The 24533-nt window shown below is 41.4% G+C and overlaps 1 protein-coding gene and 1 non-coding gene across 3 annotated transcripts in view; both read right to left on the bottom strand.

Moving 5' to 3' along the window:
* Positions 1 to 24533, bottom strand: part of Lrrc28 (leucine rich repeat containing 28) — a 121154-nt gene that overhangs the window by 48057 nt on the left and 48564 nt on the right. The window lies entirely within an intron of this gene.
* Positions 4691 to 4825, bottom strand: LOC125400853 (small nucleolar RNA SNORA70). Its single transcript, XR_007232114.1, has one exon. It is a non-coding gene; the product is annotated as a small nucleolar RNA SNORA70 (small nucleolar RNA).

The raw sequence follows: 24533 nt of genomic DNA, 5'->3' as shown, positions 1-24533 counted from the left end.
GTGAATACAATCATATAAGTAAGTATGTTAAATATAAACTGGGCTAGGAGTGGTGCGCACACCTTTAATCCCAGTACTTGGGAAGCAGAGGCAGGTAGATCTCTGAGTTTGAGGCCAGCCTGGTCTAAAAAGAAAATTCTAGGATAGCCAGGGCTATGCAGAGAAATCCTCTTTAGAAAAAAACAAAAACAAAAAAGGAAATTGACTAAATAACCCAATCAAATGCAAAAGGATGTTAGATTACCTTTAAAAATGGTATGATATCTGTAAGAAACACAAGAGTCAAAGGCACAACTAGGTTGTAAGTTCAAGGAGGAGAAAGTGTAGCAGGCAAACAACCACGCGAAACAAGGTTATTTTCACAGAAACAGACACGACGATCTGTGTTGCCATAAGAGATAGAGAAATAGTTAATCATAAAATAGTAATTCAGGACAATAATTACAGGTATATACATAACTAATAAAAGCTCCAAATGAAGGGACGAAGTAGCATTTCAACACACCACTGTCTCCAACTGATGGAGCAACAGTGTACGTATGGCAGGATCACGCACGACCAACTCTTCGGACACCTTAGAAACTGCTCCAGAAAGCACTGTTTTGGAGCACATGATGCATTATCCAGGGTTACCCCATTAAATATTGAAATCACACAAAGGACGCACTCTGACCAAATGAGATTAAAGTGGAAATACACAGAAGAAAGCGATCTTGGAAATCCCCAAATACTTGAAAATAAAGCAGCATATTTCTAAATAACCAAGTGAAAGAAATTGAAAAGAAAATCAGAAAATGTTTTTGATCAAATAAAAACAAGAGCAAATGCCCAAACTGATGGGACACAGGCAGGGAGGCAGTGGGTGGCAGCTGGAGCTTGGCAGCTCTCGGGAAAGCTGCAGACAAGCTTCAGAAGCCTCCGCCGTGACAAAGGGGAAAAGAGTGAGCGCTAAACTCAGTGAGCGACGAGAACAATTGAAGCTACAATGATGAAGTAGAAGTCTGCAAAACAGACACTCGGTAGAAACAAAGTCCCTTTTTTTTTTTAAAGTAATTTTATTAAATTATAAAAGTTTCCATTTACGCCCCTCTTCCCAACACCCTCCCACTCCCCCCCTCCCTCTCCACCTCCCTCTTTGTCCCTAAGGGCAGTCAGGGTTTCCAGCCCTGTGGGAAGTTCAAGTTCGTCCCCCCTCCCTCCAGGTCCAGGAAGGTGAGTATCCAAACAGACTGGATCCCAAAAATCCAGTATATGCAGAGGAAACTAGTCCCAGTGTCATTGTCAATGGCTTCTCAGAAAGACTCCGGGCCAGCCACATCCAGAGAATCCGGCCACATTCAGAGAATCTGGTTGGATCACGGGACAGAGGAGAGGGTGCCTGAACCGGCCTTGGCCCATAACCATACTGATGAATATTTTGCTTATCACCATAGATCCTTCATCTGGCGATGGATGGCGATACAGACGGAGACCCACATTGGTGCACCGGATTGAGCCCCCCAAGGTCCAAATGAGGAGCAGAAGGACGGAGAAAATGACGAAGGACTGCGAGGGATGCTATCACCCACTGATACAAGGGGTCGAATCTAATGAGAGTTTACCAAGGGCAGTTGGACTGCGACTGAACAAAGTCCCTTCTTAAATAAAGCTAAGTGGCAAAGCTTAGGCCAGGCAGCAGGCAGGAGGGAAGGGGAAGGAGGCAGACATGAGCTGCTAAAATAGAACAAAGGTGGGACAGAACAACTTTACAGAAATTAAGCAATTTACTGCAGTAGGAGAACAGACGAACTCTGGTATGCACACACAATCCACAGCACCGCGGAATCTCACGGTCCCTGATTTAAAGGGCACACACCGCACGGTAGTGTTAGACATTCCTCTGGGAAAGGCTACACTCCTGAGCTGGACAGCACAGGGGTGACTGGCTGGCAGGCCTGGAGGGGGCCACAAGCTGGCTGGTAGGCAGGATTTTAAAGAGGTCCTGGGAAGGAGAGGGACTCAAACTCCTACACATGTGCTGGATCCTAAGAGACTGAGTTGTTGTATGTTAAAAAAAAATAGTAACTCAGGATTATCTTAATTTTTTTCCTGAAGGCTATACAAATAATACACATGGCTTATTAAAACAAAACTTTAAAAAATCCATATGTTGACTTTGTGAACACTGTAAATAAGTACAATAGTTACTCTGAGTATAAATTCACACAATAAGTTTCTTAACTGTTTTTAGTTCTAATAAAAAATTACTGTACTCTAAAAAGTCTTTTTTTAAAATATAACCTTATTATGTGTGTGTATGTCTACATACTCACACGTGTGTGGAACATACAGAAGTTCAAGCATATGGAGGTCAGAGGTCAGTGTCGGTTGCTTTCCTTGGTTGATCTTATTTTTTGAGACAAGGTTTTTGATGGAACATGGAACTCATGACTCAGACAGACTGGCTGGCCAGTGACCCCCACGGAGATGCAGCTCCTGTCTCCAATGCTCCAGCACTGTGGCTACAGGTGGGTGCTGCTACCCTGGCTTTTGTATGCATGCTGGGGACCCGAATTCAGGCCCCATGCTTATGCAGTAAGTCCTTCACCAGGTGAGCCATCTCTCCAGCTCGTTTTATCATTCTTGATACTGGACGTGTTTACATTGAAAGTGATTTATACTGATAAATTTAATATTTTGACAACTTTGAAGTTATTTTTTGCTATGTCACCTTGAAATCAGCACAGATGTGCCACGCCTCCCTGTGATGCTGAGAGCCTTCTTCCCATTCCAGCTGGGTCTTCTGACCACACCTCTTTGACCCTGCTTCACTTCTTCCCCAACACAACCATCACTCTGTAAGTCTCATTTCCTTAACGTCCCTTGCACAGTTCTAACTTCACAACTGTTGATCACTGTTTACTTCTGCTAAATACACAAGCCTTCAAGCTTTTCAGCCGCTTGTATCTTGAAGAAGCCTTTGATGCTGCCACACAGTCATTACTGAGTCCAAGCATAAAAACAACATCCGGGTACTAACATCCGGGTACTAACATCCGGGTACTAATTTCCCGGAAAAGCAGTGAAGGCCCCTTTAAGTCCTCACTCCATGGGTGCACACTGACCTAACCTAGAATTTCATGGGATGGGAAGGAAGCCGCCCACTCGAGGCCAGCCCAGTGGCCGGCCGCACAGAGTCAATAACACGGCTCGCTATTTCCACGTCTGGCTTTCTTTTTCCGGAGCCACTAAAAACAGCTCCACCTTCAGCCCCACTGCTCTCGGGGCTGAGGAGGACGTGAGAAGAAATGGAAGCCTCTTCAAGGCTAGGTTCCCTCTCGCACAGCACACCTCCCCCGCAGTCACGCACATCTTGATGCCGTTTTAAAAGGTCATTTCCTTGGCTATTTAGATAAAAACAGCTCAACACTGTTAACTGTTAGGCATTATCCGCCATAAAACTTTGGGTTATTTAGTCATTATTTCTACCGTTAGTTTGCTGCAAACAAACAAATATCTGTTTTTAAAAAAAGAACCCTCACTTCAAGAGGTCACTATGTGATTACATGAAATGGACCATACAGTTAAATTCAGTGACACACGGCAGAAAAAGAAGCATTTCAAATTTCTGTTCATCATACTATAACGTGTTCTCAATGGACACTTGGATAGAAACAGTTTTGTGATTTTATGGCTGATGTCTTATTACTGAGACAACTACAAAGACATTATATGTTTTGTGTCTAACAGAGAAAGGGGCTCTGAAGAACCAGGTATCTTTCAGAATCTGAGGAGTACCTTTCTTGGGAAAAAAATTGAAACACCCAACACACACACACACACACACACACACACACACACACGCACCACCACCACCACCACCACCAACAACTACTACTACTACTACTACGCAGGTATAACATAACTTGAATATTAGTGCACCTTAATGCAAGTTCCAAGGTTTGCTGGCATACATCATCAACTATGCAGCTTCAACCCTGGCTTGTGACAACTAGGATCAGGCCCCAAACACATTAAATGGTCACTTTTTAGAAGGCAGAGTTACTGGACCTTAGGATGTCATCTGCTCCCCTGACACGGGCAGTTATTGGGACAATAGCATCACTGTTTTCTTCCCTGCTCCCCGCTGTCTGAGAAGCTCTGACATGACGCATGAGTGAAATGCAATGAAATGAACACGGATGCTTGATCAGACTGTGCCATCTCTACATGACAGCAATGTAATTTAGATCTAGCAGAAGCCAGAAAAGGAGAGTAAGTCATTTGTAACATAAGAAATACCGGGGAGTATTTATCTCTGTACCACAGTGACATGTTGGAACAATTCACATTATCAATCAAAAAACAAAATGCCAAACTTAAAAAAAAATCAAAAAATACATAGGAAAAACTCAAGATTCATACTGAAAAAATTAATAAAAAGTAATAAAAAATCATACTGAAAAATTTAAACAAGATTTCAAAAATAGCACTTATGGACAGAAAAAACCAAATTCATAAAACAAACACTCTACTAAAATTAATATACACATGTAATTCCATTTTTTTGTACCAGAAGTGGGATTATTAAACATGATCTGGTAGGATACAGCAGACACTGTGGAAGCCCTCAGGAAAGGCGCCACATAAACCGACCTGGAGCCTAGACTGGGGACCGCACAGAGATCAGCGACTTGAATAACTGCCAGAAAATTATTGTCAAGGTCCCTTAGGACAACCCAACTAGGCAAGAGGCGACACATACTACCAAGAAGTCTGCAATTTGCAATCCCTGCACATCAGGCCCTCGTGAGGAAAGGGACTTGGTCAGCTTAATTGGCTGCAAAGTGATTCCAATTATTTTTAAATGGATGAAAGACTTAAAAGGTAAGTATCCTCTAAGGAAAAAAAAAACCCTAAAACTATTAAAAAGAAAAGTACTGAGGAGTTTTGCAAAATATTTCAGAACTGGAATAAAAGACGAAGACACCCTTAAATGTGAATATAAGCAGATCCGAGTATAGCCGTCCTGACACCTGTAGGCTGCACCAGTGCCAACACTGGAACCCGAGGAGCAAAGCACACTAGAAAGGAGCGATGGGGAAAGCGAAGAGCCACGATTCTATCTTCGGGACTCTAGAAAACTCTACACTTGGGGTCAGGTGAGAACATGCAGGTGCCACCAGCAAGCACTGCTTCAGAGCTGACAGGGGGACACAGGTGCCCAAGTTTAATCACTGTGGAAGACACTGGGGTTCTGCTTTAGACAGAGCAAAGACTTTGGTAACCCTGATACCAAATCTGAAGACCAGAAGAGGCCTCACTGTAAGAACCACATCCCAGAGGATGCCCTCAGTTTCACCCACCCTAACAAAGCCAGAAGGCAACTCTCTCAGGAGGGAAGGTACCAGGGGTACTGGTTAAGTCCTGCTCTGACTTTAAGCATTTTCACAAGTAGTTGGGTAGCTATCTCATACTGACATTATGGACCAGAAGTGTAAGGTATCTAAAATTGCACCAATTAAGAAAAGCTCCAAAATGATCAAGATATGAAAGATTTAAACAAGATTTTAAAACATATGTAAAACAACACTGCTAAATCACAAGACTCAATTTCATTAAGTGGTTACCTTTTTTTTCTGGTTTTTGGAGACAGGGTTTCTCTGTAGCTTTGAAGCCTGTCCTGGAACTAGTTCTTGTAGACCAGGCTGGCCTCGAACTCACAGAGATCCGCCTGCCTCTGCTCCTCTGTCTCCTGAGTGCTGGGATTAAAGGTGTGCACTACTACGGCCTGGTTGTAGCTAACTTTATAAAAAAGCGTTATTGTGACCAAGAGAACACTCACACGATGTAACGTCTATCCTTACCAAGCTTAAGATGACCAGGCATAACTGAGTGGAGAGAACCAATGCCAATGTGCTGTGGAGTCCCAAAACATACCAACCACAGTCCCGACTATAAAAACAACCCTTAGCGCCAAAGCAAACCAAAATAGCCAGAAAGAGCAAAACCCCTAAACAAACAAAAACTAGACACACATTAAAAAACAAAAAAAAATATAAAACAAGCAAACAAACAAACAATAAGCCTGCAGTCAGAGACTGAAAAGGATAGTCAATAGACCCTGATGCAGAAACAGACTAGGCATAATGAACACTTTCAATACTCCTAGTCACCAGGTCTGCCTGGTCTGCCAGGATAGATCACCACTGCACACAGTCACAAAGAGCTTCTTGTATGTTCACAGCTTTAATATTCAGGAGGTTGTCATCACTGAGAATTAATATCAGAAAGCACAATGAAAAAAAACTATTATTTAGTTATTTTACAAATACACTGATACATAACCCTTTAAAGTAAAAAAAATCAAATTAGCGGGAGTGGAGAGATGGTTCTGTAGTTAAGAGCACTGGCTGGTCTTGATCTAGGTTCAGTTACCAACGCTCACATGGTAGCTCACAACTGTCAGTAACTCCACTTCCAGGGGACCCAATACCTTTCCTGGCAAATGTATGTATATGCCTGTACACATGCAATAGACACACATACATACATGCATTCACAAACATTAAAAAGAATCAACTAAGCAATTACAAAGACCCATTAACAGAGTGTCACTTATGAAAGGATAATTATTTACAGGAGACTTTTAAAATCAAATACACCTGTGTGTATGACATCTGAGAAGCATAAGAAACCATTTGCCTCAATTATGTCTAAGTATCAAGCTTGTCAATAATTTTCCCCAGTAGAAAATTCTTAGCTTAAAAGATACCACTTCAATTAAGAAAAGTCACCTGTTTTGACATTTTCCTGGTGCCTTGTATATTATTAAGTTACTCACTAGAACCCCACTCAAGATTCTTAAAAATAAGTTATTTCTCATTTGTTTACTGAGTATCTAACCAAATAATCTGGCACCTGAAGTACCTGCCAAAATGCCACCAAGGATGTAGCAGGAAAAAGCAAACCAAACAAGAAAGTTCTCTCTGCGGCAGCTCTAACTAACTGCAACAGATATGGCTCAGCTCTCTTCCTCAGATGTATTCTCAACTCTAACTAACTGCAACAGATATGGCTCAGCTCTCTTCCTCAGATGTATTCTCAACTCTAACTAACTGCAACAGATATGGCTCAGCTCTCTTCCTCAGATGTATTCTCAACTCTAACTAACTGCAACAGATATGGCTCAACTCTCTTCCTTAGATGTATCCTCTTTGAATTTTAAAAGCATTTATTCTAAAACTTAGCATCTTTATTATTGCTTTGTATCGATGCATGGATGTCTCCTCGGAAAAGCTCTTTATATCTCCTTCATTCTTCAAGACTCATGGAGACCACATTCACAGGTTCTCGTTTGTGTTTTATTTCAGTGCTTGTCTATTGCAGATTTCTTCTAGGTCTGACTTTTTCCTCTGTACTGAGATATCACAAAGGAATTTCCCGGCTTTGACTTGCAGGAAACACTAGGTGTCCATTGTTGGCATAAAGCCATTATAATCAGTCTCAAGACAGCACAGCATCACAGACAAGAATACTTCCTTTATTTCACCATTTTACAGACAAGAACTAAAAGCAACCCATATCCTGTCCTCTGAAAAGACTATTACAATGTTCCTACTTTCATCTCACTTTCTAAGCTTAAATCAGCGAGATGTTTTAAGGAGAAAGTATTTAGTGCATACACAATATTACAAAATGGTTCATTTAGTTTACTTCTTTGAAGTTCCCATAAGAAAAGTAACTACCTTTAAAAAGAGAGAGGAATTGATCACCACTGACTGAATACTTGGTTTAAAAACTCTCCAGGGGCTATGGAGATGGCTCTGTGGGTCAGAGTGTTTGCTGTTCAAGCATGGTGTCCTGAGTCAAATCCCCTGCACAGGTAAAAGTTGGGTGTGGCTGAGTATGTGCCCCCTGTAGCCACAGTGCTATGCAGGACAGAGACAGGAGGATCACTGTAGCTTGCCGGTTTCCTGCCCCATTCCAAGCTAAATGACATCCTGACTCAAGGAAGCCAAGTGGAGACTGGTACGTCAGAATGTCCTATGTCTTCCTCCAACCTCCACATGTGTGGCCTTCCACTTATACCTGCACACGCGTGTAAATATATTACACACACATATACAAATATTTTCTAATATATTAAAGAATCTCACTAAAGCCACAAATAATTATGATTTCTAAATGCAAACCCTTTATGAAAAATCAATAGGAAACTCACGTTAGCAGTATTTGCACAAAAAATTATGAGACCTCTGGGTTCGCAAACTCAGATTATGGGTTTTAATTCAAAAGTAACAGGACTTCATGGCTGCCGCTTTACGATAATTTCATACGGAGAGATGTAAAAATTTAAGCCTTTCTATGCTGCTTCCATTTTTTTACTCCTAAGATCATGTGAACATGGATAATACAAATTAATTGTTATTATGATAATACTGTATCACACAGTTTGGGATCCCAAGAAAAGCAAAAAGTTCTAAACACCTGTTACACTGTTTTTTTTTAAAAAAAAAAACAGTTTCATTTATAAGAATGATCACAAAGAAGTTTATTAAAATTCTAAGAACTAAACTTTTTTAATAGTTCACTGAAATTCAACGTAACAAAGATTAAACAATTCAATAAATGTGTATATTTTTAAGTTCATGCAAATCCATACTTCTGAGGATCTCATAAGTTCTGTCATTATAAAGTAGAAAAAGTCTAAGTTTATATAGTTTCTGCTAAAAGTATCACAGAAATTTGTATTGTGCTTCTAACGAGAACTCATAAAAAGCATTTCTTCAGATTTCTATCTATTTTCTAGCCTTTTTTTTTAATCCTCATGGAACTACATTTGGCTAAAAAAAAAAAAAAACAACTAGCCGCTATATACCAGAGTTCATGGTCTTTATTGTGGTCTACAAATCTTTTGTTTGCGCTGTATAACAAAGCTTTCAGAAACTAGATAATAGGAGGGAAGGACAGCGGAAGAAAGGCCCAGAAGAGCTCTGTGAACAGAAGCAACAGCAAAGAATTCCACACAAGCACTCATTTTCCTCAGAAATGTCTTATATACAGAGAAAATGCTAAAGAACATGAACCTTTCCTGTCAGCTTTGTGCTTGACTCATCCTGTCTCGCAAACTAACGGTCCAGTGAAATGGCGCTCAAAGAGCAGCTGAGAAAGAACTCAAACATGCTCACCCAGAATTGCTGCAGCACTTTTATCAAGCATTGGTGAGGACAGGCACCACGAGTCAAGGAGCTGCGTGTGAGGCATGATTCACTGAGGTAAACCACATCAACACCAGCTGGACCAGAACTCTCAGGGTCTGGAGGGTTTGGGAAAATACCAATGCTACACGTCTACCTAGCACCCCAAGTCAGAACACCCAGCAGGTTCCCAGTAGGACCATCAGCATTATTTGTTTGGGTTGGTTGGTTTGGTTTGTTTTTTGAGACAGGTTTTCCCTGGCTGTCCTGGAACTCACTTTGTAGTCCAGGCTGGTCTCTCACTCACAGAGATCCACCTGCCTCCGTCTTCCGAGTGCTGGAATTAAAGGCGTGCCACCACCATCTGGTGACCATCAACATTTTAAGAGATACTTTCCCCATCTACCCCATAAGCATTTAACACTCTAAATAGTAGTTCCATATCCGTCTATTGATTTTAAAAACAAAAATCAAAGGCTTATTAATTTTATGTGTTTTACCTGCATGTATGTATGCACATCATGTGCATGCTTGGTGCCCTCGGAGATCAAAAGAAGGCATAGGATCCCCTGGAACTGAACTTCAGATGATTGTGAACCACCATGTGGGGCTGGGACTTGAACCTGGGACTCTGCAAGACTAACAAGTGCTCTTAACCACTGAGCTTTCTCTCCAGGTCCTATCGTTTTCTCTCCATGTAAGAAAAACAACGAGTTTGACCTCTGCTCAAAGAAAATGACAACGGAACACTAACCCTGACTTCATGCCTGTTGTCGCTGCCACTGGGATGTGTGTGTGCATGCAATCTCCGAGGCTGGTAGCTTAAAAAAAATGAAAACTGGTGGTGGTGCAAGGCTTTAATCCCAGCACTAGGGAGGCAGAGGCAGGCGGATCTCTGTGAGTTCGAGGTCAATTGGGTCTACAAGAGCTAGTTCAGGCTCCAAAGCTACAGAGAAATTCTGTCGTCATAAACAAACACAAAAGAGAGAGAGAGAAAGAGAGGGGGGTGGGGAGGGGAGGGGGGAAGGCAGGGGAGGGGAGGGGAGGGGAGGGGAGGGGAGGGGAGGGGAGGGGAGGGGAGGGGAGAGGAGAGGAGAGGAGAGAAGAAGCCTTTTTTGGTAGCCATGTTCGCATCCATCCACCCAGAGTCCTTCCACTAACATTTTGCAGATATTTTTTGTTTTGTTCTTTCAAGGAATGTTCAAATTATATTTTCATTTCAAATCTGTATTTATAATCTTCTCCTCTCCTACCACACATTCACTGTCTCCCGCTGGGCAAGTATCATTCAGTCTCCTCCAGCCCATATTTCCAATGCAGTAGTAAAGTTTCCTCTAACATACAAAATAAGTCATGTTCATGACCAACCACCCTCAAACGCTTCCAAAAAATATGATTTTCATTATTCCCAGACAAGGGTTTCCACCGCAGAAACCCTTCATAATGCAAGCCATAGTTAGAGCGCGTCAACAAGACTATAAAGGAAGAAAAAGCCATTCTGGTTTGAAAAGACTTGGCAAAAATATGCACAACCATTGTTCAAACAATTTTAATGTTTCCTCTGTATCCACATTTTAAATAGGCAAAACAATATACATAGTATATGTACCATTGAGTGACTGAAGTATGAATGAAATTATTTTAGGGGTTTGCTTTGAGACCGGTATGTAGCCCAGGCTGGCCTACTCCGGCTTCAGTCGTCTACTAAAGTGCTGGGATTCTAGGTGTGCGCAATCACACCACACATGAGATTATTCTTATATACCCCTAAGTTTAGAAATACATCAATACAGCCACAGCACAAAAGGCTTACTGGATGCTCTCATCCAGAATTAGAATCCAAATGTTTTATGGTTTATGGAAAACATGCACTCACTCTAACAGCAATTCTGCACAGAAGTTGACATTTGTTTATCCAGGTTTTTACTTGTAATACTTTTTCTTACAAATTAACATTTTAACAAAATCTCACGAGTGGAAAACAGATTGGCAAACAATGAAGAAGGTGTTGGTGCTCCTGGAATCCTTTCTGCCCGGCCAGGGCTAGGGCTGAAGAAAGCATGAGATACTTCTGCTTATTCATGAGCATGGTCATAGTACTTAACAAGATCTTTTACACAGGGCTTTAGATGAGTGTAAACTTCTCTGCATGATCTCTCTCATTAAACATCAAGTAGCAACAGCTAATCTGTGTTCATTGTTGGGGAATTTTTTTTAATGATATGATTGGTTTAAAAAGGCCCATGGAATGCCAATGGCAGTGCAGGCGTATGTTCCTGGAATCTGTTCCCACCATGAAAATTTTAGGAGACTAGTTTGGAAGACTGGAAATTCATCCTAAGTCCAGAGTTCAAGCTGGAGAAGACTCCGTAGACCTAGTGATTCACAGCTTCAGACAGACATGCAGAATCAGAGACACACTGGGCACAGCAGTTCCCAATAAAAGAAAACTAATTACAAACATACATTTGTGTCAAAGCATTTTGCCTGATACACTGTGACCCTCTCAGTTATAATGTACATAAATAATCATCATTGAAACTACAATATGCTCTCCTAGCAACTGCTACAGTAATTGCAGGCTCACTATTTGCATCGATGTTCTAGTATAAAAATCTTTCATCCTCTAAAGTTGAAAACCTATATAAACAAGCTTATTTTAGCTTTTATTATTTTATTCCTTTGCATTAAAGAAAATTAAAACTGACATTAAGGTCCTCAGTAAAGAAAACTCAAAATTTTTTTCTGGACATACATCTTATTGTTTTCTAGGAAAATTTTAATTAAAGGTTTACATTTTACTTTGATTATATGTTTAGAAATGAATCTACAAGAATGGAAAAATTCAACTGTCCTGAAGGAGCCACATGTGGAAAATACCAGACATAAAAAAGATTACTAAAGCCATGTTTTCACTGAGAATAATTGGTTAATGAATTACATGCAGAATGCTTGCCCCTGCTTCTCCTCAAGAGAATCAGACACTACAAACCCCAGAGAAAGCCTAAGGGCCAAGGGGAGAAGCTGCTTCCGTTACTGACAGAACACAAAACACTCTCAAGTTTCTGCCAGTTCCTGTGAACACAGGAACCTGTCCAATGACACAGCAGAACCAAGCATGGGAAGAAATGCCACAAAATTCACGACAGAGTAGTTTGTACAGCTCCACAAACTCCTTAGATGTTTTAAATAACTCCTTAAATAACAGCTTGGGGCTATTTTAGAGGACTGGCAGCTTAGTACATGGGGAACTCGATGTGCTTTCTCCCCCAACAGCAAGCATAAAACACTGGACAACTATTAAAAACAACACAAACAACCTCCCCACCAAACCCCTGGAAAGCAATCCAAGGCAGACACCAGTTTAGAAATGTTTGTTGGAACACAAGGGCACCCAAGTTCATAAAAAACAATACCAACAGCAGCTTAAATCACACATCGACCCTCACACAGTGATAATGGAAGCTTCATGCCCTACTCTCATCAATAGAAAGGCCATCCAGGCAAAAACTAAACAGAGAAATTCTAGAGCTAACTGACATTATTAACAAAATGGACCAAATGGATTATTTACAAAACTTTTCACCCAAATACGTTAGAGTCTACCTTCTCAGCACCACATAGAACTTTCTCTAAAAGTGACCACAAACTTGGATGATGCAGGATGTCCTTCTGTATGCCATGAATATGTGTTGCTTTTATTAGTTGATGAATAAATCTTTTTCGGTCTATACCAGGACAGAATATAGCTAGGAGGGAAAGCCAAACTGAATACAGGGAGAAAGAAGGCAGAGTCGGGAGAGACTCCAGCAGCCACCAGAGGAGTAAGATGCCAGAGCCCCACCGATAAACCATGGGCCATGTGGTGATACACAGATTAATAGAAGTGGACTAAGTTAAATGTAAGAGCTAGTCAGTAATAGCTAGCCTTAGCCATCGGCCAAACAATTACAATTAATATTAAGCCTCTGAGTGATTATTTTATAAGCGGCTACAGGACTGGGTGGAACACAAAAAAGCCTCTGGCGACATCTGGACACAAAGAAAGTCTCAACGGACACAAGAAAATTGAAATAACATCCTGCATCCTATCTGACCACTGGAGATTAAAGCTGGGTATCAACAACAGAAGAAACAGAGAAAGTTTACAAAATCATGGAAACTGAGCAACTGATGAAAAATGGATCAAGAATGAAATTAGGAAAAATTTTAAAAACTTTCTAGAATGAATAAAATGAAAACACAACATACCTAAACTTATGGGACACAGTGAAGACGCAAGTTCAGCCAGGTGGTGGTGGCTCACACCTTTAATCCCAGCACTGGGGAGGCAGAGGCAGGAAGATCTCTGTGAATTCGAAGCCAGCCGGTCTACAAGAGCTAGTTCCAGGACAGACACCAAAAGCTACAGAGAGACCCTAACTCAAAAAACCAATAAATAAATAAATAAATAAATAAATAAATAAATAAATAAATCAAACCAAAAAAAAAAAAAGGCAGTTTACAGAAAGCCTGTAATAAAGAAAACTTAATGAAGAAAAACTCAAAGCAATTCCACTAAAACCAGGAACAAGACAAGGTTGTCCACTCTCTCCACACCTATTTGATACAGTTCTTTGATGTCTTAGCTAGAGCAATGAGACAACTGAAGGAGACCAAGGGAATTCAAAAGGAAGGAAAGAAGTCAAAGTATCTGTATTTGCATATGATATGGCAGCACTGTGGGACAACGGTCTTGTTCCCTGTAAAGATTCGTCACTTGTATTGTTTCAATAAAAGGCTGATCAGCCAGTAGTCAGGCAGGAAGTATAGGTGGGACGACGAGAACAGGAGAATTGTGGGAAGAGGAACGGCTCAGTCTGCAGTTGTCACCCAGACACAAAATGAGAATGCCTCGCTGAGAAAAGGCACCAAGACACGCATCTAACACAGACAAGAATAATGGGTTAATGTATGATATGAGTTAGTTAATAAGAAAGTCTGAGCTAATATAGGCCAACAAGTTTATAATTAATGTAGGCCTCTGTGTGTTTCTTTGGGACTGAATGACTGCAGGACAGGGCAAGACAGAAACCTCTGCCAACATGATAGTATACATAAGGGACCTGAAAAATCTCACTGGGAAACTCCTACAGCTGATAGTTTCAGTAAAGTATCTGGATAAGAAATTAACACACAGAATCAGTAGCCCTTTTACACACAAATGACAAACAGACTGAGAAAGAAATCAGGGAAACAACACCTTTCACAATAGCCTCAAATAACATAAAATCTTGGGGGTAACTCTAACCAAGCAAGTGAAAGGTTTGTATGATTAAAAACTTTACAACACTGAAGAAAGACACTGAAGGAGATATCAGAAGACGGGAAGCTCTCCCATGCTCATAGATAGGTAGGATTAATGTAGTAAAAGTGACTACCCTACCAAAAGTGATCCACAGATTCAATACAATCTCCATCAAAATTCCAACTCAATTCTTCACAGAACTTGAAAGGACAATTTTTGGCTTCATACGGAAACACAAAACACCCAGAATAGATAAAACAATCCTGGAAAATCAAAGAGCTACAGGAAGTACCACCATTCCCAACGTCAAGTTGTACTACAAAGTTACAACAATAAAAATAGCATGGTATTGGCACAAAAAACATACACACTTATCAATTCCATCAAATCAAAGACACAGAAAAAAGTTCACACACATGTGGACACCAGATTTTCAATAGAGAATCCAAAAATACACACTGGGGAAAAAGACAATATCTTGAACAATGAAGCTGGTTAAACTGGACGGCTGCATGTAGGAGAAGGACCCATACTTATCACTTTGCACGAAATTGAACTCCAAATGTGTCAAAGACCTAACATGAGGTTAGATAAAGTGAACCAAATAGAAAATGAAGTGGGGAATAGCTTTGAATGCACTGGCACAGGAGACAACTTCCTGAACAGAACACCAGTAGCACAGGCACTAAGATCACTAACTAACAAATGAGACTTCTTAAAACTGGAAAGGTTCTGATGGCAAAGGACACCATTATACAAACAATGTAGCAGTCTATGAAACAGGAAAATATTTTTACCAACTGAAATGGATTATTAAAAATTGCTGCAGGATCCCCGGCGATGGCAGGCAGCAGAAACGCTACAGGTCCCCAAGTGGTGGCAAGCAGCGGGTTCCGAGAGCAGCCAATTCTAGGCAGGGGCTGTGCATGAGACCACGCGACAGGTCTCCGAAGGTGGCTGGTACCCATCGGTGAGCCATGTAGCAGGCGAGAGACAGACGGATAGGCACACCATGCTGAGTGAGGTTGGATATTTATTTAGTGGTTATGGAAGGGAAGGGAGAGAGAAGAGACCGAAGAGAGAGCAGGAAAAAAGAGATAACTCAGGCTGCAGGCAGGCAGGAAGACTTGCCTGCCTCAGTGGATGGGGGAGGGAGTGGGTGTGGCTTGTCTCTTAAAGAGACAGATCATTACATCAACTACATACCTGAAAGAGGGCTAATACCCAACATATATAAAGTACTCAAAAAACTGGACATCAAGAAAAGAACTGAAATTTTAAAAAGTGTACACACATATTTAAACAATGGAATATTACTCAAACATTAAAAAATGAAATCCTGAGAGGAACTGGAAAAAAAATCAACCTGAGGTAACTCAGACCCAGAAAGACAAATATGGTATGTGTTTGCTTATATGTGGATGCTAGCTGTAATTGTTATTTTTTAAACATATAGACACAGAGTGGGGGGAGCAGGAAGGCTGTTCCCACACAGTGCAGCAGTCTCACAAGGGGTAGCTACAGAAATATAAGGGAGGTGGTGGGGGAAAGTACATTGTGGGCAGGAAGGAAGCCAGTCCCACAAGGGGTAGGGGCAGAGATATAAGCGGTGGGGAAGGCCAGTCCCATGAGGGGTGGCAGTCCCATGAGGGGTAGCTGGTCCCACAAGGGGTAGCAGTGTGTGACCTGAGACCTCGGCAGGTCCCCCAGGCCTTGGAGGGTCACCGTAGTGGGTGGGAAACTGAAGTGGGTGAGAGACAGTCAGATACATCATGCAGAGAAAGTTTGGGTACAGAATCTATTTAGTGGGTTATGGAGAGAAAAGAAAAGGGGAGAAGGGAGAAGAAGAAAGAGAGGGAGAGAGAGAAAGGAGGAGGGAGAGGGGGAGAGAGAAGAAAGAACAGGAGTTATCTCTTCAGGAGAGAGATGGAGGAGAAAGGATGTCAACTTGTTTGGGGGTGGGAGAGGAAGGTTGGGATTGGGAGGGGCTTGTCTCTTAAAGGGACAGGGCACCCAGGTGACAGGAGAAGCCAGCAGATTATAATAGTAATGCTATTGATAAACAAGCTACCAACCATGTAACCACAAAAGTTAGGTAGAGAATAAGGGACGGGGGAGGAAAGGAACCCCTTAGGAAGTAGAACAGAATAGATATAGAATGGATAGTTATGGATGAACAAGGTGGGGAAACTGGAATGGGAAAATCAAACAGGGAAGGGAAGGGAAAAAAGAAGGCAAGGGAGGGGATAAAGGGAGAGGGGGCTGAAAGCAAGGGCCATTTGAGGAGCTGTATGAAAACTTGATACAGTGGAGCCTTCTTACATTATATACATATATAAAGGTGATCTAAATGAAATCACCAAATAACAGGGGAGCGAGGCATACAACTGGACATCTCTCATCACCAAATGAAGCTTCCAGTACTGAGAATGAGTGACATCTAATCAAACTGTCCAAATGGGTTCCCAGTGGGAACCTCAAACAACCCTAGCTGTTGCCAAGGCCATTGGTGGCTGTCCCCAAACTAATGGTATGGCCCTATTGCCAAGACAACACCTATACATCCCATTGAACACAGAGAAGCCAAGCTGGTGCTATGAGAACCTTCATCCCTACTAACTAGTACTCATAGTACTAGAAGGTACTCTGTGCTCTACCACGGGAGAAAGGCACACACCAACCCAGTTACAACACCTTCAGTCTACAAGACTGACCCACTAGCCAAAGACGCTGGTATGACAGAGGAACAAAGCATGTGAGAGTAACCACCCAGTGTCTGATTTCAGGCCCACTCCATTAACACGGAGCCCATACCCAGAGCTGCTTGAGAGGCCAAGAATGTGAGAACAGATAGGCAGGGATCTAGGGGAAAATGAAAAGCTACTGAACCATTAAAGGAACAATTGTACTGCTACAATAGCAACTGTAGAGGGCACAAGGCCCTTGTGCTCACAGATAAATACCAGGAAACAGGAATGTTAAATAGGTAGAGTTGTCTCCCCAGTAGAGAAGATACAGACCTGTTTTCCACTAGAAGGCTGGGAGTAGACATTGTTAATAGCCTGGTGATCTGTGTTATCTACAGGGCCAGGCCACACCCAAATCCCTCAAAAAAAACATTTTATTCACATGTCCTTTGCAAAAGAGTTTCATGTAGTACACCTTAAGCTTTATTGTGAAAATGGTCACCAGGAAACTGCTTTCCAAAGTTGTACTGTAATTAAATGTGTCTAAAATAAACTGCCTCGGGCCAGACTCCAAAAGTGTGAACCAACACCAGCTAACTAAAGCCAAGTTGAACCGGATTTCCTTCTTGCAGCGTGAGGATCGCTATGTTGCTGCCCGTGGCATTTGCAGAGATGCCCCACAAGCAATAGGGACCCCTAACAACATGATGCTCCACTCCCAGATCCATGCTCAGCCACCATCATAGCATCTCCTTTCTGCAGAGATGGGAATGAGCAAATACAGAGACCCACAGCCAGACATTATACGGAGAATGAGAGACCTGGAAACACTCAGGTCTAAATGGGATGTCCATCAAATCCTTCCCCTCAGGATGCAGGAAAACCCTCAGAAGAGGACGTTGAAAGACTTTAAAAACCAGAGGGGATAAGGATGCCAAGGAATCAGAGACTTGTAGACACAACAGGGTTGGCACACATATAAACTCAGAGACTGTGGTGGCATGCACAGGTCTGCACCAGATGGGCCCTAGAGCTGAAAACAACAGTGGACACAAGCTCCCATCCCTAGACCCTTACAAATGAAAAATTGGTTTCCTTTAAGAAAATATCATTGGAGAGAAAGGGTAGGCCCTATGCCCAGCAGTAGGTGGTCAGCACAAAACAAAGTGGACAGCGTCTTTGAAGGTTCTTTGTCTTACAATGTTAAGCCAGATGTTTTGTTTTGTTTGGTGGTTGTTGTTACATATATGATGGTTTCTGGTTTAGGGCTTTTCTAGGATTCCAGAGTGTGTAACCATGTGTGTGTCTCTGTATCTGTATGCATTTATGTTCTTATGGTTTTTCTTTCACTCTCTTTTGTTGTTGTTGTTGTTGTTGTTTTTTGAGACTAGCCTCAAACTCAGAAAGATCACCTGCCTGTCTCCCAAGAACTGGGATTAAAGGTGTGTGCACCATGTTCATTGGCTCTTTTTCTTGTTTGTCATATTCCAACTTGTTTGTTTTTTATTTGTCTTATTTTATTTCATTATTATTCTTTGGATGCCTGCTTATTTTCTAGAGAGAGACAGAAAGGGTATGGATCTGGATGGGAGGGGAGTTGAGGAGGAGCGGAAGGCATAGGGTGAGGTGAAACTGTAATCAGGATATATTGTATTTTAAAAGTCTATTTTTAATAGAAGGAGAAAAAAGAAAAAGAAATGCTTGAGCACCATGCAAATCTCCCTGAAGGGAAAGCAGTGCTGGCCAGTTCCGGCTTGGGATGCTCCTCTGTGGGCCATGGGAACAGAGAGGGCACCCTCAGTATCTGGGCAGGAGATTCAACTCAAAAGCTGTGCCAGCTAAAGTGGAAAATCTTATGGGAAACAAAATGTCTACTAAGAAGTCTACATTTAGCAAAACTATTCTTCAAAATAAAGTTAAGGGGCCAGCGGCATGGTTCGGTGGGCACAGGCTCTTGTCGCCACGCCTGACAACCTGAACTCCATCCTCAGGTCCCACGTGGCAGAGGAGAACTTGCTCAGGTTCTCCTCTGACCTCGAGGCACACCCATCCCAACATACGAATAAACAAATGCAGTAAAATTCTTTCCAAAATGAAGTTAAAATGAAAACGTTCCCAGACGAATAAAATCAGCTGCTAGCAGATCTGTTCTATAAGAAGTATTAAAGCGGCTGGGAGACAATGGTAGCTGAGACCTAAAACTCAAAACAATAGGAAAGGATTCTGGGACCTGCCTTTTGTGAACTGTGTCCATAGTATATTCTGAACAGTATGTATTCTAGTTCTGTTGAGGTGAAGGATTAGTTCAGGGTGGACAACAATGTCATTCTCATTTTCTGTATCTGTAATTGTTCAACCATATGCCGACACAGAAGGATTAAAGTCTTCATTTATAATTGAGTTCCTCATTTCCCTTTTCAGTTCCGTGATTTTCCACTTCATATGTTTTGGACCTATCTTGATAAGTCCATAAACATTTATAATGGTTACCTCTTCCTAACATATTATTATCTTATTATTTTAGACTGTCTTTTTGCTATAACAATTTTTGTCTTAAAGTATTTTGTTGTTTCTTAAGATAGTTATGTAATGATCAGTCCTGTCCCTTTAAGAGACAAGCCACGCCCACTTCCCCACTCCACTGAAGGAAGCAGATCTTCCTTCCTGCTTGCAACCAAGTCTTTTCCTTTTCCTTACCCCTCTCGAAGAGGCAGCTTCGGTTTCTCCCTTTTCCCCACTTCTCCCCTCCTCCCTCCTCCCTTCTCTCTCTCTCTCTCTCTCTCTCTCTCTCTCTCTCTCTCGTTCTTCTCTTCTTTCCTTCTCCCCTTCCCTTCCATAACCCACTAAATAAATATCCAACCTCACTCTGCATGGCATGCCTATCCATGACTATGTCTCTGTCTCTCCCCCGATGCATGGCTCACTGCCTGGGACCAGCCTCCTTCGGAGACCTGTGGTGTGGTCTTGTGGTGTGCCCATCTGTCTGTCTCTCCTCGTAGAACTGGCTGCCCCCATCGAGGTCTCTCACCCACCACACAGCTCCCTGCCTGGGACTCGTGACCCACTGCAGCCACTTGGGGAACTACGCCATCCCTGCCTGTGACTGGCTGCTCTCGGACCTGCTGCCTGCTGCCCGCTGCCCACTCAGGGATCCACAGCATTTTTTACTTAATCCATTACAAGTTAACTATGAAAATCAGTGGAAATTTCTCAGAAAAACTAAAAAGCATGCTATCACAGGAGGTTCAAAAAGCTAGCTCAGTGGAAGGAGGTGCTTGCTGCCCAGCCCAGTGACCTACATGATGGAAGAGAACAGACTGCGTACACTGTCCTCTGGTTCTGACTATGCACATACACACAATCACACACACACACACACACACACACACACACACACACACACACTGAAAAGTGTAATTTCCTTAAAGTATCATATGACACAGTTAAGGGTCACAGTCAGGACCCCACAGTGACACTTGCACACCCATACTCACTACTACACTATTCACAACAGCCAGGGGATGGAATCAGCCAGATGTCTATCAACAGCTGAGCAGATGGAGAGAATGTGGTATATATACACACAATAGAACCTTGTTCATCCCAGAAGCCACATCAAGAAAATGATGGGACTGGAAAAAGCTCCACTTCCTTCTCTGCTGCAGCTGTTTCTATCAAAGCTTCCACTGCACCTAGAACACTAGATTTTTGGGTCCATAACAGACAAATAACTCTCATTTCTACGTGAAAGTCAATACCCACACGAGACTGTTAAATCCTTATTTGTAGGGACGAGGGTCTCAATTCACTATATAATCTTTTTTTTAAGATTTTATTATTTATTATGTATAGACACCCAGAAAAGGAGACCAGATCTCATTACAGATGGTTGTGAACCACCATGTGTGTGCTAGGAATTGAACTTGGGACCTCTGAAAGAGCAGAAAGTATTCTTAACCTCTGAGCCATCTCTCCAGCCCCTCACTATATACCTTTAAAGGCTTTAAGTAAAATATAGCAAGAAATACACAACAAAATTTAACTGGAAATCAACAATAAGTTGAAAAAAAGAGATTTCAAACACTTGAAAACTGAACAACAGACTTGGAAACAATTCATAGGTCAGGAAACTGAACAAAATCATGAAACGGTTTAAGATAAACCTGACACATGACATCAAAATGCATGAGAGGCAACTGACGCTTAGAGAAGTTTTTATCTTGAAATGCTTGTACTACCAAGAGTGAACTAAAAATAATATAAGTTTTCATCTCAAGAGACTACAGTAAAGATAGGTAAACCAAACAAAACACAAAGAGCAAGAAGAAAGTAACAGATTAGACTGTAGCAAAGTCAACAAAATGTATCAAACAAAAACCACAGGTAATGCCAATAAGAACAAAAGTGGACTCTTGAAAGGACCAGCTGAGCAATAACTGCTGGGCTAGAGTGGGCAAAGGCACTGAGGACAAGCATGAGAGAAAACATACAAGACCACAGGGCATACATGAGCATAATCAAGATGAGCTCTCCAGAATCACAGAACCACTAAAGAATATTGAACTTTATATCCCAATTTACATCAGACAATATAAATGAAATGTTAAATCTCCGATATATCACCAAGATACAGGAACTTTCAGAACCTGAAGAGGGCGAATGAATAATTAATAGGTTTCTCTGCCAAAGCAGTAAACCAGATTAAGTTTAATTGAAAAACTGTAACAGGTTTATTTAAGTGAAGCACCTCCCGGGTGGGTTCTCCAGTTCCACAGATTGAGGCTGGAGAATCCGCACACCCGAACTAAAGCAGGAAGATTACATAGGTTGTAGGAAAAGGGTCATGTGTCTGCCATAAGCTGGGTTTTTGCCCAAGTATGGTCAAAAGCTGACTTCAGACAGGGACTTGGGCAGTTGGTAACTTCAGGGAAGGAAATCCCATAGCTGCCAAGAATGCAGAACTGGGTTTTTTTGGTGCCTTCCCTTCATTTGGAGATTCTGAGTGGGCAGGGCTTAGAGAGACAGGAATGGGGCTTCTCAATAATAGAAAATATTTACAGATATTTAATAGATGAATTTTAGAATTCTCTTTCTGTATGTATCTCTCGGTCTGTCTCTCTCACATACACGCCCTCTTTGTCTTGCTTTTATACAGACTGGCTGATCTTGCTTGGCTTGGAATTTCCACACTCACAATCGTACACTCTGTATCCATTGTGATTTGTTTCTTTTGTTCAAAATTGTCTCTTGAGGAGTCAAATGCATTGCTGAATGTAGGTGCCAGCTCAGTTCCTTTTGTTAGTATGCAGTATCACAACAGATGGATTCACCACTTCACTCATTTCAATATAAAAGGGTATTTCTAGTTCCAGGTACTTACGGACATAATCATACATGTCTTTTCATTCCATTATGAAGCAAAACTCTTGGTTACAAGCATGAGCAGTATCACATCGATGCTATGAGCCCTGCCACTCCATGGCTCATCAATGCTTGTTTTGCCAGGACTTCTGAGTCATCCCTGTGGCTACTTAATGGAACCTTACTGTGGTTTCAATCTGCATGTCCTTGATGACTACCAAGGCTAAGCATATTAACACGTGTTTACTGGCCCTCAGGATTTCCTCTTTGGTAAAGTGCTTGCCCAAGTCTATTGGCTTTTTCTTTCTTACGCTAAATTGCTGTTCCTTCTCATTTTTATTTGTAATACTTCATTATGGATAAAAGCCCTTTGCCAGTTATATCTATCACAAGTATCTTCTCCAGAGATATTTCACCTTTCCATCACTTAGGTGTCTATGCCAGAACTCCACACTACAGCCACCATGCCAACACTGGACCAAATATAGCATATTGTCCATCAGTTCTTTCATGTCACAGTGATAGAGCAGGTGGGACAAAGCTCCGACTGCCTACAGTATTTTCTCTAAACTAGTCATTTACAGAGGAAGTGGGGCTTGACAGTGAACACGATTCCTACACATTAATGTCAATGTTATTAATCTTCTGCCTATGTGCACCGTGTGCTATTTAAGTTGTTTCCTTACTCTGAAGTCAGAGAAACTTATTTGTATGAATTGGGGAAATTAACTCTAATTTATCTGACATTCAGAAAGAAGATAGTATAATTTCACTTCTTGGTGGACTTTTGTAAATGTGCTTGAAAAGAATCTTTTTTTATAGTATACTATGCTATGTGTTCTCTTAGGCTAATCATGGGAAATTAGCTATATTCTACCTGAAAAAAATGCGTATTTGCTTGTGTCAAATGCTGGGAGGCAAAAGCAATCTGTACTACAATTGCTGGTGTATGTTCTCATGCCTTTGGCTTTCCTGTTATCAAGTGAGGCCCAATCCCCTACTGCACTTGCAAAATCCCTTGGCACAGATTTTGACACATAATGTTCTTTAAAACAATCCTACAATATTATCATACATACTAAAATTAATAATTTCTTATGTTATATACTTTAAAAAAAATTATGGTTTTACAACCAGATTGTTTGAACCAAAATATTAACGAAGTGCAGGAACTGCATTTGGGTGATATGAGAACTTGTACGTGTATGTGTATGTGTTTGTGTGTGTATGTATCTGTGATGATGTGTGTGTGTGTGTATCTGTGAGGACAGGGTTGAGTCAGAACTAAACTCAGGGTGTGTCTGAAGTACGCAGACTAGGGGAGGCTGGCTGGTTATCTCTGAGATCATAAGCATGTTTGTATGCTCACTGTTTTATAGATGTTCTAGGGATCCTATTCCATTCTTCGTGTGCATGGCCAACTCTCTACCTACTGAGCAATCATGGCTTGGCCATGGCTGACATGATTCCTTAAATCCCCTAGAAGCTTCCTTTTCCCCCTTTCTCACATCTGTCATTCACTTACATGTGAGTTTCCACCTTGAAGGACTTCTATCATTCAAAATTTTCTTTACTGTGTCTTCATGAAGTCACTGAAAATGGCCACTTATTCCTTGAAGGATTTTCTTTGGGAAGATAACCTTTACTAAAAAAGGGCCATATATGCCCAACTGTACCACTCTGGGCACTAGGACATAAATGTGTTTGTCCAACCTTTAGTGGAATTGAGATTAATTAGTGGATGCCAACATTATCTACCATGAACAACAAAACAATTTTTTATAGCTTTTTACCCATCACTGCAGGAAACTATGATCTCTGTCAAGATATTTATTAGATGTTACAAAATGTTGAATTTTTTGTCTAATTCTATTACTTGCCCTTGTTCAGTTATTCAGTCAGAAATACAGCTGGTTGGGACAAGGCAAGAAAATGTTTCATCCTTTCCCTGTAAAAGTTTCTGAAGACTACCTAAAGAATTGTCTGAGATACCAATAAAAATTCTTTCTGTGTGTGTGT

The sequence above is a fragment of the Myodes glareolus genome, chromosome 24 (assembly GCF_982192425.1).
Source record: "Myodes glareolus chromosome 24, mMyoGla1.1, whole genome shotgun sequence".
Taxonomy (NCBI): domain Eukaryota; kingdom Metazoa; phylum Chordata; class Mammalia; order Rodentia; family Cricetidae; genus Myodes; species Myodes glareolus.
Note: the sequence above shows the minus strand (reverse complement) of the source record. Positions and strands in the feature narration are given on the sequence as shown.